Source organism: Crinia signifera, chromosome 6 (assembly GCF_055691185.1).
Source record: "Crinia signifera chromosome 6, ASM5569118v1, whole genome shotgun sequence".
NCBI classification, from domain to species: domain Eukaryota; kingdom Metazoa; phylum Chordata; class Amphibia; order Anura; family Myobatrachidae; genus Crinia; species Crinia signifera.
In genome coordinates, this window is record NC_139222.1 from 226,616,333 (window position 1) to 226,631,250 (window position 14,918).

The following is a 14,918-nucleotide window of genomic DNA, read 5'->3' on the forward strand; positions in this document are numbered from 1 at the left end:
GCTGGATTGGCCAGGTCCGCGGCGGTGCGGGGTTCGAGAGGTGCTAGCGTTGAACTCGAAGTACAATAAGTGAAATCCAGGGAAACATTAAGCCACGTGTTTTAAAGCATATTTAAGTGTTTAGTAAACTGTACTTCTGCCTGCCACAAGTAGTTTAACGGGGTATAGTGTCTTGAGCTGCTTGTTTATTACAGTATATGTGCCACGTGCGATAAGGTTCGCACACGTGGAGACAAAGGCCTGTGTTTTATTATAGTACATAGAGGATCCCCTCTGTGCAAAACTATAACTTTTAGTGTTAGTTACTGCAGGGCCAGGGACTCCGCCACGTGGCAATAAGTTCTGGGCCTTTTACAGTAACGTAAAGTGTCTATTGTGTATTACGCAAGGTGCGCGCGCACGTGCTCACATCGGGAAATTTTCGCATCTTGGTACGTGATTTACGGATTAAGTGCGGGATTTATTTCGCATCTTGATACGTAACTTTCGGACGAAGTTAAGGGATTTATTCCACATTTAGGCGCAATTACTGCGTATAGCGAAACCCGAGCGCAACCTTGCAAATACACTATAGAACACGTGGGTGGCCGATTCATCGGCGGCCTGTGAACAACGCACGTACATACGTAGCTGTTCATTGGCACTGCACATGCAGCACACATAGGAACTCAAAGGTGAACAGTATTGATCACTAGCTTTATTTAAAACAGTATAGTAACATACTGTGGATAAAGCGGTGATTAATAAGAGAAAATAAGTTTTTCTTTTATTGTTCTTTTTCTCATAAACAAGCAACTCAAGCATTATTTTAATAGATTCCTATACCTGCATAAGTATCTAGTGAGAAACTACCAACCTGGGAAGACTTTTCTGTACAGAAATATTTCAAGTTTAAGCATAAGACCAAGGTGTAACTAGCACCCAGTGTAAAACAAAACTGAGGTGAACGGGTGTGTGACGGCAAGACTCAAGCGCAGTGTAGTCCAGTGTAGGACAGTCCGGTGTAGGACAAGGTGCACGTGACGACGTGCCCATAGGAACTGCCCCTTCCGTGGAACTACCTATTTTGAGCCATTGGAAGGGTACAAGAGGCTAAATCGGAACCCAGTGATCCGATCAGCTACTTTAGAAATACCAGTTTTTGGGGATACAGGAAAAACCAGTTTTGTTGTGTCCTGGAAAAATTGCCGCACCTTGCAAGTTGACTAGTAGTTCGCTACTAGTTGAAAGACTTGGTGATTGAGTACATTACCTTGCATAGTGGGCTTCACGCTTAATTGCGGAATAGTGCCATTTTGTGGAGAAGGAGTGATTTGGGAGTGACTCACTGATAAAAGGCCCTCCGGTTTCTGCTAGCTGTGAACTTTTATTCCTGTAACAATGGGAAATAACAGGTCACACAGGGATACCGAGTCAGTTAGGGAGGAATCTAGTCGACCCAAAGGGTCGGCGGCTTCCATAATGTGTTGGAGCACAGTGAACGAGCAGTTGTTTACAAAAAGAAATGGAAAAGGATTGACACAAGGCAGCAAGTTAGAATTTCCCAGTGTTGGTGGTTTCGATCCAGAAGTCTTATCAGCAGTTAGAGATTAGAAATGTTTGCTCTTGCCACTCGAGGAAAGAGTTGAACAGAATGAATGTCTAAAATTGTGGCAGAAGGAAAGTACAATCAAAAAGGAACATAGTTATCTGTCAGATGCAAGTGTAATAAGCCACAGGAATACGAATGTTTCCACTCACCAATATGTAAAAAAGGGAACAATTCAAGTCCGAAGTGAAACCAAAAATAACCTGAAAATGAATAACTTGTGTACTGTTTTTACCCCCTAGAAGCAAGATACAGATCCACAGGGGGGATTCCTGACATCAGCCATCCCTTGCGAAGCTAGCGGAAAGGAGAGAGAGGTTGAGACAGCCCAAGCTGCTGCTGCCATTCTGGTCGAGGAGATGGCTGATGCCAGGAACATGATTGGAGACACAGGTAAGTACACACAACACAGCACAGAGATAGTTGTTCCTGGGATGTTGTCCAATGGTGCAGGGGGGATACAGATTCACCCTCTGCACACAGTGGAACCTCCTTGTGGATGGGGAGGCAGGGATGAGGTAATGCCTGTAAAGGATAGTGACATGCACAATACCTGGACACGATTGGAACGTCATTCAATCATCAAAAATTTCCCTGATCCCAGCAAAGATCTGGCAAAGTGTCAGAAATTTGTAAGGGAGCGAGGAAATTCAGATGTGCCCACCAATAAGGATTGGCGATACATGTTGAGAGCTTGTCTCCCTTCACACATAGATGTCCAGAAGTTAATTCGAGACAGTGGTGTGGAGGGCGATAAGATTTTAACTGAACAGGGCAACCAGGAAAATATACGCCTAATAAATATACAATTGGGTGTATGTTTCCCCGCGACGGTTGAAAATACTCTGATGTTCACCATAAAACAAAAAGATGGTGAGTCTGCCAGCGATTATTTCAACCGTGCTTTACAGGCGTTGCCAAAACACTCTGGTATCCCCGACCCCAGGGACAACATAAATCTTAAGGGAGGGATTGTCTCTGTGCTAATACAAGGTCTTAGGGAAAATTTGAGAACCAACATAGAAGCTATTCACCCCAACTGCAGACAGATGACAATACATACTTTAAGGAAATCTGCTATTGATCTGGACAAACGATTTAAAACAGAAAGACAGACAAACGGCATGCAGCAACTGATAACAGCCGATAGTCACACTTTTAGTAAGGATCCAACCTATAACATACCACACCCAAGGCAAGACACGGTAAGACAAAACCAAACGGTATGTTTCAAATGTGGAAACAAAGGACACATAGCCAGACATTGCAGGGTAAGTAACCATAGGAAATATAACACATATGTAAGTAACTGGGAGACACAATGGGAGAAGACAGGTAGGTCTCAACACATAGCCATAGCCCCACCTAGTAGCCAACGCCGCCCTAAGCATGACACATATATGCAAACAGGGAGTAGGACACACATACACCCCACAACCAGGTAACATAAGACAATATCTGAGGGAGGAGCCTCAGATATGGGTAAGTGGAATGGTTTAAAGGTAAAAGTTTTTTTGTATCAAACCCGTTAACAACATTCCCTCCTGGTCTAGGTTGTGCCAAGCAATTAGCAGTTACAATTGGGGTAACAGGAAAGGTGCAGCATTACCCATTGGTGAAACAAATAGAGATCATAATCGGGCCCTTGCATATCAAATGCTCTGTCTTATTGACTGCAGCGGCTACGATTGACCTTCAAATTACAGAACTACCTTGAAATATAAGTTATGTCTGCTGCTGGACTCCAGAGAATTCATAACTTAGAAACAACAGGATCAGTATGCACGAACTAGATGCAAAATTGTTAGATATACCCCCATGACTAATGCTGCACTGTACTGTTATAGATTTTTTTTTAACCCATCTAAGGTAGCTAAAAACTACAGCACAAATACCGAGTTCCCTTTGAACTAAAGATGGGAAGGACACAGGATTAATGGCAACAATAGCTTCAATAGAAACCCTGTTAAAAACAGAAAGCATAGCGCCCCAAAGTACAGCTTCACCATTTGAAACCTGAGGTTGAGCTGGAAAAATACCCAGTGAAATAACAAGGTTCCCAAAAGAGAACTTTTAGCTAAATACCCCTAGACACAGCCCATATTCACAACCCCACTGGGAAAGAGAAAAGAGGGAGGGCTTACAAATCAGAACAGGAGTTAAAAAGGGTAAGAACCAAATAGTTGAGAGCCAATTCCCCCATAGTGCCAAATCCTGGTGTCATCCAAATAAAAGAGAAATTTCCTGTTTAAAAATAAATGTACACAGTACTGTCATTAATTTTTTTCTATTTTTTTTTTAGTATCTCTCTCTCTCTTTTTCCAATTTTTTTCTCCTTCCCCTACTCTTCTGTTACAGAAACCTCAGAGAGCCACCAAGCCCCTCCCCCGGGTCTTGCAAGATCGCACACTGTCCTTACGGCCCACCAATGGGTAAATACCAATACAATGGGTTAATGATCTATTGTTATGTCTTTCCTCATCCACAACACCGGCAGATGGCGATAGACAACTTCTGGTGTATCCTCCTGAGGCAGGACATAAGGTATCTCAGGACGGATTGCGGTTGCGCCTGAACAAGGAGGGGGGAGGGGAAAATCTGGGACACATTAGTAACCATAAACCCACAAATCATAGAAAAATAGTTTGAAAAATCTGTCGCACTCCCAGCAGAGAAATACCTATTGTGAATATGCGGTACCCCATAAAGCGAGTAGTCAAAATATATATATTTTTCAGTAAATCTTGAACAAAGTCCCAGTAACTTTAAGCATTGCTCTTTATGTTACCCAGGGCAACCACAGCCACCATCTTGTGAAAAGCAGTCCAAGTAGTGCACAAAGCATTCCCCTTCAACAGAATGAAAAGGGTTGTAAAACGCATTTACATATAAATAGGTGCAATCACAAAACCCATGTCTTCACAGACAGATGTGGATAGTAAAGAAGAAGAAACAGGCCTGATTACAGCCTTTTGCCATGGGTATGACTGACACAAGAGACCATGTGATTTAGAATATTAGACCTGCTGAGGGGGCGATAGATATAGTGACGTAAGAAACCTGGTGATGCCAGCCTGACCAATGTCGTACTGCAGTGTACAATTAAACCCTATTACTCGAGCACTTCCTACTTGTCTACACAGTGTAGTTGCCATAGCACTACTGGTAAACAAAACTGAGAATGTGGTGTTGGGGTGTGTTTAACTGTTTATGCTCCTCATATAGTCTGGACACTTCTAAAGTTCTGCCTAAACATGTGAAAAATATTCATCAGCCAAGGTCACTAAATGGGAACTTGCATTGATGAATTCTATAAATGTTACCAGTAAAATGGGTAATATTGTAAACCCAGCAACACTCTTACCAGGTGTGCCCTCCAAGGCACAAGGGGTGGATTGGTGCTGAGGTTGCTGGAATGGTGGAATTTAGTGGGAGCCGAGACGAATATGATTGCATGACATGTTTGAATCAGACCTTTGCAGCATGCCCCCAAAGGGTGGTAACAACCCATTGGAAGAGGTAATTCATTTTTTTTCTCTCCCTCGTTCTTTCCACAACACCGAGTGGGGAAAATTGTACACTGGCTATACCGTAATAGATGGAAAAGGCATAGTAGAGGCTGAACCCATTGGACGTCTCACTCAGCAACAGCAGCCTCATTAGTAGTACTGCGGGCTGAGAGAAAAAAACAGCCAATATTCATGCCGACTCCAAGTACGTTTGTTGGGGTAATGCAGAAGATCTTAGGCCCTATGGCGCCTCAGAGATGTTTTGTTTCAGTAGCTGGCACTCCAGTGGCGCAAGCGTTGTAAGTTTAAAAGATTCCTGACAGTCACACAGCTGCCGGACAGAGTGGCTGTTATCAAGTGTAAAGCCCACACCTTCGATAAGGATTCAGTGTCACTTGATAATGAACATGCTGGCAAGGCAGCTGGGTGAGCCATGCGCTCTGCGGATAATGTTTGTGTTCCCCCTGTAAATGTCAGTGTATTCACATAGAAATACAAGATTTGTGTCCCCTGCAGGAGAAGCAGTCTGGAAGCCGAAGGGATGTGGACAGGAGAAGAAAGATAGACAAGGAAAACCAGTGACTCTGAAAACATGCCAAACTGTCAGGGCAGAGATAGCCCATGGCCTGACTTGTCTTGACAGGGAAGGTATGTGGAAAATTAGTCCGTAATTACTGGTGTGCCCACAGACAGGTAAGACGACAGGATCATGCCTTACTTGTCTGGGGGAAAGAAACTGGAACAGCTGTTCCCACAGAGCCATCTCCACATCCCTCCTCCAGCAGGATTCTCTGCAGGTAATACAAAATTGGCTTTGTACAGTCCACTCTAGAAGCGTGCTAGTTAGTTATTTACTTATTTTTTTTTATTTATATATATATGTGTTGATGTTTGTGCGTATAGATATGGCAGCCCAGAAACACCCCTAAGTATGCAAGTTTATATGAAAGATTTTAAGTCATGTGTGAACCTTTTAGGGACTGATGGTACACCCCACAATCTCTTTTTGTAGTAGTAGAATCACTCTCAGAACTCCACCTCATTTGTCCCCATCGAAACATTGCTTGGCGGGCAGCCACATGTTATGGTAATCCCACAAGGAGATCCCAGACCACACCACGGGAAAAAGTAATGCAAGTGATGTATCCACACCTGGAAAACTGCAGCAAAAGGACTTTGTTGACACCTGTTGTGCATAACCATGAACCAGGAGATGTTGTTGTTTCCCCTGCTTTGCCATATACAGGTTGCTTGATAGACCTTTGGAAAGAACCACCCCAAGTCTTGTTGACCAGCACTACCTCAATAACAAAGTCGCAGAGAGAGAGATTCGGGTACGTTCGTCCTACTGCCAAAAGACCAGAAACCCAGAAGGTCCTTACACTCGAGGGCGAAAGAAAGAAATCGCTAAGAGGCACCATTTCGGGAGGACTGGAGAGCAGCTAAGGTCAAGCAACCTGTACAAGCTACAAAAGGGACTATGACACACCCCACTGTTAACAGGTTGGAAGGATCACTAACAAGTTTTTCCTTTCTCAGTTTTCTCTATTGTTGTGGGTATTGTTGTCCCCCACCACCATCCGTTCTTATCTTCAAAGTCAAGGATACTGCCGCCGCACTGCTGCCAGGCATTGGACAGACGATACAGAGTTCTGAGAGTGTGTTACCCGTCCCAGTTTAGGTCAAGGTAGAATCTATAAACTTGACACATTACCCAGGACCGGATGTTTGATAATGATAATACCAACATACTTAAAAGCATACCAAAAAGAGAGACAACAAAGAGTTCAAGGGTCTGTTGTCACAAACAATACCTACCAGAGGATGCCATATCTGAAAAACAATTGTATATAGTGTAACCTCCCCTGTTTTTATTTTTATCCCAAGATTTGTATATTATCCTTCGTCACCCTGAGTAGATTGTTCGATAAATGTGGCCCATCATTTATCCATGATCCTGGATCGGCCAAAGAGCAGATGGTTTACTCCCCTTATATGTTTAATTCACGGATCCCAATTTCTCTGTTAGGATTATGAATTTCTGTATTGTTATGTAAAATGTTTGTACTGTGACAGTTTTATATTTACTGTCAAAGGGTGGACTGTTAAAGTCGAGTTGCATACACGCCATTTTAGGATAGTATGGCCGCCATTTTGGTTCGCAGAGTTGCGCAAATAAAGTGTCCATACCCGAGTCTGTGTTACAAAGTGGACCAGAAGCTCAGCCATACTATTACACATAAATTCATAATAACATACTGACACTAAATAAAATATAGTTAAAGGTTTAGAGCACCACACATAGCTTAGTTAGCATTGCATACATCCGTCTGTATAATGTTTAGTACCGTTACGTTCCGTTTCTTATGCACAGTATTCCGGTCATTGCGAATAAATCGCAATCCATACGGTCCGATAGTTATGGACAAAATCCATATTCCCAAGACAGTTTCTGTTAAAAAGTGTATAACAAAGGAATCTAGTTGTAACCGGTTCTTACTGCTATTTACAACCCCTGACGACGATACCAACAGACAAAGGACTCCAAAGTTCACCTTCCCCCTGCACCTTTGCAAACCAGTTGTATTACTTTGCCCCAATCACAGAGGACTTGACATACGAACCCTGACCAATAGGAATGGCCTTTGACCTCCCCCTTCTGACCCTATAAGATAGGTGACCCAGGGCGGCCTCGGTCACTTCGGCACATCTTCCTTTCCCTGACCATTGACCGGACTATAGTTCAAACCTGAACATAGTGAGCTCCGACCGGACTGCGCTGCGCTATTTCCCCTGAAGGTAAACATTCGTATTCCCCTTTTATGTAATGTGGCTGATTATAATTGTATCTGTTTCTGCATCTTTGTAAGTGTTTTTAAAGTACTTATTATTGTTAGAGAATCGCATCACGTGTTACTCAGATGTTTTGTTCCTATTTCTGTAATCCCCTTTTGTCCATTAGGGACTAAATACATTATTTACGGAGTTTCTATCTCCGCACCTTTATACTGTGGTCTCGTCTGTTATTCGCATATAGCGATAAAGGTATATACGCACATTGTCCTTAAAGGTGTATTCGCAGATTAGAGACAAAGTACTGCGAAGGGGTCTCTTATTAAGGTATTGGTTCTTTGGTGTATAATACACCATAAAGGTACGCTACGCTGCGCTACGTTTTTGTTCGCACGTAGCTAGGTATAAGAGGTACCCAGGTTACGGACATAATACGTAACCTACGCTTTTCACTTATTGTTCTTTGGTCATATTTAATAGACATTAACAATATATACAGTGTATATGTATATATATATATATATATATATATATATATATATATATATATACACAAAAGGTGATACAAAAGTAATAAATGTATATCAAATATTAAATAGTGCTAGTGAAAAGATTAGTAAGAGTGTATTTAGTGTTAAATAGAATATAATCACGTGCCATCCCAGAGCCACCCAGCCGCACCAATCCATTGGCACCGCACCCCTATGATACCCTAATCTGGGTCTATAGATAACTAATAAGTAGTCAGCTCTCAATTTATGATTATTTTAGTAAGCGCTGTTATCATGTGGCTCTATATTAGTTAAATATAGACCCAGACTGGAGTACGTAACATAGGTTTGGGGTGCAGTGCCCCTGGCTGGGGGGCTCTGGGGTGGAACACAATTACATTTAACACTTACTAATCTCTTCACCAACACTATTTCTTTAATATTGTAATTACATTCATTATTTTTGCATCACTTTTTGTATATAGCTCAGGCACCCCGCACCTAGATATAGCAATAGGGACACCTAATACTCAGAGAAGCCTTGACAGTGTCGTTGCCTAGGTCCTACTTATAGATTGGCCACAACCATCATGGTTATGTGCAAGCAGGTCCAGTATCTGCCAGGCTCACGTCACAATACCATGGACAGCCACTGGCAGCTTCTCCAATGTGCGGGCTGGCTCTCTTGGACAGGTGTGCATTTACACACAGACGTTTCTCATTTTGGTCTAGCATGCTCCCGAGGAACAACCTTTGGGCTTATCTGACCAGAAGGAAACAATGCTTTCTTTGCTATGCTTGAGAATGCATTATTTACCCATTGTTTCTGCTTCTACTATTGGATTCCTACATTATATCTTCATTGAGACTTTAAAATCTTGTTTTGCAATTGGTTGTGCTGGCTTCTTTTGATTTAGCAAAACATTTTTGCAGCCTGGCACCCAGATTGTTTGATTTTGAAATATGTGCAGTTTGTCTAATATCTCATTATATATACACATACTATTTATAAGGATGGGGAGCACCAATATTGATCCTGTCTCTGGGCAACTGGGACAAATGTATGCCACTCATCCTGCCTGTATTACAATTCTGCTTCTTCCTGATCTATGCCTGTATATGTGTCTGCCTATACATTTATACATTTTGTGGCTGTAGATCTCTCATTTGTTCTGCCTGTATGGGTCTTTTTCAGATCTGAGCTCAGTACAAATTTGTTTGGAAAATGGGCAAAACCATGTGCACTGCAGGTGGGGCAGATGTAACCTGTGCAAAGAGAGTTACATTTGGGTGGGGTGTACTGAAACTGAAATCTAAATTGGGTACTTATATGTTAGTTGGGCGCCCACTAAGCTATTTGCTTAGTTTTACGCGTCCCCTCGCGGGGCTCGCTACTCTTCGAGCTCAGTGGCACGCTGCGCTCGCCACACTACAGTATATAAAATCAACTCCATGCCGACATGGATAGTGGGGGTATGAGCGTACTTACTATAGTGGGCACCCAACTAACATATAAGTAACCTAAATTGCAGTGTAGAAATAATGCAGCCAGTATTTTCCCTGCACAGAAACAAAATAACTCACACAAATCTAACTCTCTCTATACATGTTACATTTGCCCCACCTTGCCCATTTTCCAAACAAATTTCTACTGAGCTCAGATCTGAATAAGGGCCTATATGTACGGATGGCCATCGGCCATCGATGATTCTAAATCATTGATGGTTCATGGTCGATGTCGAATATTTTTTCCATCGATGGGGGAGAACCAGATGGTTTCCCTCCATCGGTGGAATAGCAAAGAGATGTTTTGCTTTTTTTTGTCGGGACAAAAAAGTGTCGGGACAAGGAGCATAGCTCCACCCCCGACAACCATGAAGCCCCGCCCCCTGTGTTTTGATTGGCCCACAGGCAATCAATCAAATACAATGACTGACCATCGATACAGAAAACTATTGATGGTCATCCTTTGCATACTGTAGTTAAGCACTATCAATGGGCAGTTGCAGAATTGCCATCGATGGCAACCATCCCTACCGATATGTGTATTTCCTTACATGCCTTGTTCATATCTTGCCTGTACATATTCTCTGTAAAGGAAAGCTGGTAGATCATACACTGAGGGTGGGTTTGTTTTGTGTTTGCAAAAGTGCAAAACAAAAGAAAGTAAACGCTTTTTGGGCGCACTCTTGGAAAATGTAATTTGAATTTAGTTTAAAACATAACTTTTATTGCGGACTTGTTAAAATAGGAGGAACGAATGAAATAAACATTACTCTGAGTGTGTTTGTTTTTGTTGTGTGGTACCAACTAGTAATAGTTCATAAATCATATACCAAATTTTGTGTTACCACACATATAATTTACCATTTATTGCATTTGGTCATCAGAAGTATAATGACCAAGGTGACCGTAGGTAGCAAAAATGAGTTTGTTTCCCAAACTGGCGAACAGATTGGGGTTTGGTCACCCCACGTTACCGAACAAATTAAATTGTAAAATACAATAATAAATGCCAATATTGGCAAAGGTTTAGAATCGAGCAGTAGGCGGCTCCTGGGCTGCTGGTCTGTTGACTGGGATGCCTATCATCAAAAATACCACACCTGGACTTCTCCAGGGGTCCCCCACCTGGATACTGCCCTGGCCCTTCACTGCTTGGCTTCCAAGTTCGAAAAGGGTTTGGGCAATCCAGTGAGGTATGGTGGTATATTTATTGTGGGTTAAGTCCCGACCAAGCAGCTCAGGTCAACTGCTGAATATTACCAGATGTATTAATTTTTAACACGGTTTGTTTTAGACAGAGACAATATATCCCAACAGCAAATTGACAGATTGACAAAAGATGACCAATGATAATGCCTGGTTTATGATCTGTGATTGGCTGCCAAGGATAAATTGGAAGCGAATAGGATTGTATAATTTTTGTATAAGTCCTGGATAATATAGGTCACAGTTCTATTATCTTAGAAATACACAGACATTGGTTATCTTGCAATTTGTTGGAGTGTGCCCCCTTGTAACAATGTGCATACAGTATTGATGTTTAGGTACTTGTTGCAATGGGTATCAGGATAACAGAGCAGTTGTAATAATCCCACTTTTAGCAATATGGATACAAGGTTGCCGTTGGTTCTATTATTGCAGAAGGCTCCCGATGGGCTATTACTCACACACTTGGCAATTTAAATACAGCAGTAATGGAATAGAATTAACCTGGCAGTTGTTAAAGCAAAATTGCTATATGGGTCACAGTTCTATTATCTTAGGAGTACACAGACATTGGTTGTATTGCAATTTGTTGGAGTGTGCCCACTTGTAACAATGTGAGACAGTATTGCTGTTTAGGTACTTGTTGCAATGGGCATCAAGATAACAGAGCAGTTGTAATAATCCCACTTTTATCAATGTAGATACAAAGCAGCCGTTGGCTCTGTTATTGCAACAAGCCCCCAATGGGCTATTACTCGCACACTTGGCAATATAGATACAGCAGTAATGGAATAGAATTAACCTGGCAGTTGTTAAAGCAAAATTGCTGATATTATAATGTGGAGTATACCACGGCTGATACTTCAGACTGTGGCAACTCCTGTACCTGACCCTGCTGTGCTCCGGCAGGGGGACAAGGGGATGTTCCGTCCTGTCCGACCTCGGTGCTTGTGCGGTTAACGCAGTCAATCACCGGGATGCAGCAGGGGGAGTGACGCGGTCCGTCACGATGGTGCCTCCGTGCTTGTCGCGGCTTGTCGTGTTGGCACTCGCCGCGGCGCGGCTAGCGTGTGCTTGCTGTCTTTTGGATTTATGCTCCAAGATTTTAGCTGTTGGCAGAATGGTGGTGGGAGAGCCCGGCTCCGGCTGGATTCCAAAAGGGGTGACGTGGGGCGCCTCTAGCGACACGTGTTTCGCCTACGTCGGCTTCTTCATGCAGCGCCCTAGCCGATGTAGGCGAAACACGTATACAAGACAGCACAATGTTTTGGGGATTCTTCATCTTTATCAGGTTACTTGTTACATAAAATATTGCCTAAAGTGGAAACATTTCTAAAAATTATCATTCCAACAAAATTAAAATCTGATCATTTTTGTGATCAATCAAAAATTATCCAAATGTCAGAAAATGTCTGAAAATGGTAATTTAGACAAGATTTTTAAACCAGACAGATTCTACAGTATACATACCTTCCAACTTTGAAGACAAGTAAGGAGGGACATCCACACGCTCCAAAGATGAGGGGGAGTGGCCTAGGACAAGGGGTGTGGCCTACAAATTGCATTATTCTTGTGAGGCCACGTCCTATTTTTTGATGCTGTGGGGGCGTGGCTAGCAGCTCTGTAAGCCTCTGGCCAGCCCCTCTGCTTGCAGAAATAGCGCACACCACAACTGCCTGTCCCGGGCAGGACGTGGGAACGTCCCCCAAAAAACGGGACGTTCCCACTGAAAGTGAGACAGTTGGGGGAACACTATGCAGTATAAAATATATACAGGGTCACCCTGGGCAGCTTATTTCTAGTTTTACTACAGAAGGTGGAAGACATTGTAAGATCTACTGTCATCTGCATACCCCCACTATCCACGCCAGCCCAAAGCATGGCGAGTGCACGCGTTACGCGTCCTCCCGACCTGTTCATACCCACACTATCCACATTCGTGTGGAGTTGATTTTATAAAGTGTGGCGAGCGCAGCAAGCCACCAAGCCCGAAGCGTGGTGATCATATGGCTAAAACAAGCCCGAAGCATGGCTAGTGGACACGGAATACACATCAAGTAATCCGCGTCCCCTCGCCATGCTTCAGGCTTGGTGGATCGCTGCGCTCGCCTCACGTTATTAAATCAACTCCAAGCCGACGTGGAGAGTGGGGGTATGAACAGGTTGATAGGAGACGTACCGTGTCCCCTCTCGGGGCTCGCTGCGCTCACCACGCTTCGGGCAGGCATGGATAGTGGGGGTGTTTCAGGAACACATTCACACCTGTCATGTCATCCTACGCTAACTATGCTGACTACACACTAACTGCGTAACGCTGACTGACTATGATAACTACGTTAGCTAGCCGCGAACCTACTGACTATGCTGGCTGCAGGAACACGATGCTAATACTGACAGGGACGCTGACTATGATAACTACGCTGGCCACGGGAACACTACGCTGATTCTGATAGGGGCCACAGGAAAACTACACTGATTCTGACAGGGACACTGACTACACTAACTACACTGGCTGCGGGAACACTACGCTGATTCTGACAGGGACACTGACTACACTAACTACACTGGCTGCGGAAACACTATGCTGATTCTGACAGGGACCCTACGCTGACTACGTAACTGCCGCCGTGAAACGACACAATTACCAATACTATTATATTGTGTGCCTCTATGTAACAATTAATAACATTGCCTAGGCACAACACAGAGTTTGACTGCTCACCATATCATATATTTATGATAAGTCATAGGAAAGGATTGCACACCTTAGCTACGAATAATGAGATGTGCTTCCTACCTGAGTCCACCAAGGGCCGCCCGCTGCCCGGACAGCTGCCTGACCCCACCCCCTGAACCCCCGCAGGCATGTGAATGGATAATTTGTATAACCCCTTCCTGACAGAGCTAGTTTTTGCGTTCCTGACAGAGCCATTTTTTTCAAATCTGACATGTCTCACTTAAGTGGGGATAACTTTTTTTTGCTTTTACTTATCCCAGTGATTTTGAGATTGTTTTTTCGTGACACATTGTACTTCAAATTAGTGGTAAATTTGGGTCGATACAGTCTGTGTTTTTTTGTGAAAAATACCAAAATGTCGTGAAAAAATGGAAAATTTAGCGATTTGCAAAATGTTAAATTTTCTGCTTGTGAGACAAATAATCTTACCACTCAAAATAGTTAATAACTAACATAGACCATATGTCTACTTTATGTTTCCATCATTATTTCAACTTCCTTTTAATTTTTTTGGACACTAGGAGGCTTACAATATGAATAGCAAATTCTCAAATTTTCAAGAAAATTTCAAACACTGATTTTTTTAGGGACCAGTTCAGTTCTGATGTGACTTTGAGGGACTTGTATGTGAGACACCCCCATAAATGATGCCATTTCAAAAACTGCACCCCTCACAGTATTCAAAACAGCATTTTGGAAGTTTGTTAACCCTTTAGGTGTTTCACAGGAATTAAAACAAAGTGTAGGTGAAATTTCAAAATTTCATTTTTTTTGCAGATTTGCAATTTTAATACATTTTTCTAAGGAACACAGTACATTTTACTAGAGAAATGTGACTAAAAATTGATTCCCCCAAATCTTTTGTTTTCATAAATATCCTATATGTGGCCCTAGTGTGCACGTTGACCAAACCACAGGCTTCATAATAGAAGGAGCACCTACTTGATTTTGGAGCCTCCTTTTTATGAGATTATTTTTTAGGCACCATGTAGGTTTCTAGGCACCAAAAGATGCTAAAATTTAGGAACCCCCCCACAAGTGACCCCATTTTGCAAACTACACCCCTCAGGGAATTCATCTAGGGGTAT

The 14,918-nt window shown here is 42.8% G+C and overlaps 1 pseudogene; it reads right to left on the reverse strand.

Moving 5' to 3' along the window:
* Positions 1 to 10,975: 10,975 nt before the first annotated feature.
* On the reverse strand, positions 10,976 to 11,094 carry LOC146011713 (5S ribosomal RNA; annotated as a pseudogene).
* Positions 11,095 to 14,918: the final 3,824 nt, after the last annotated feature.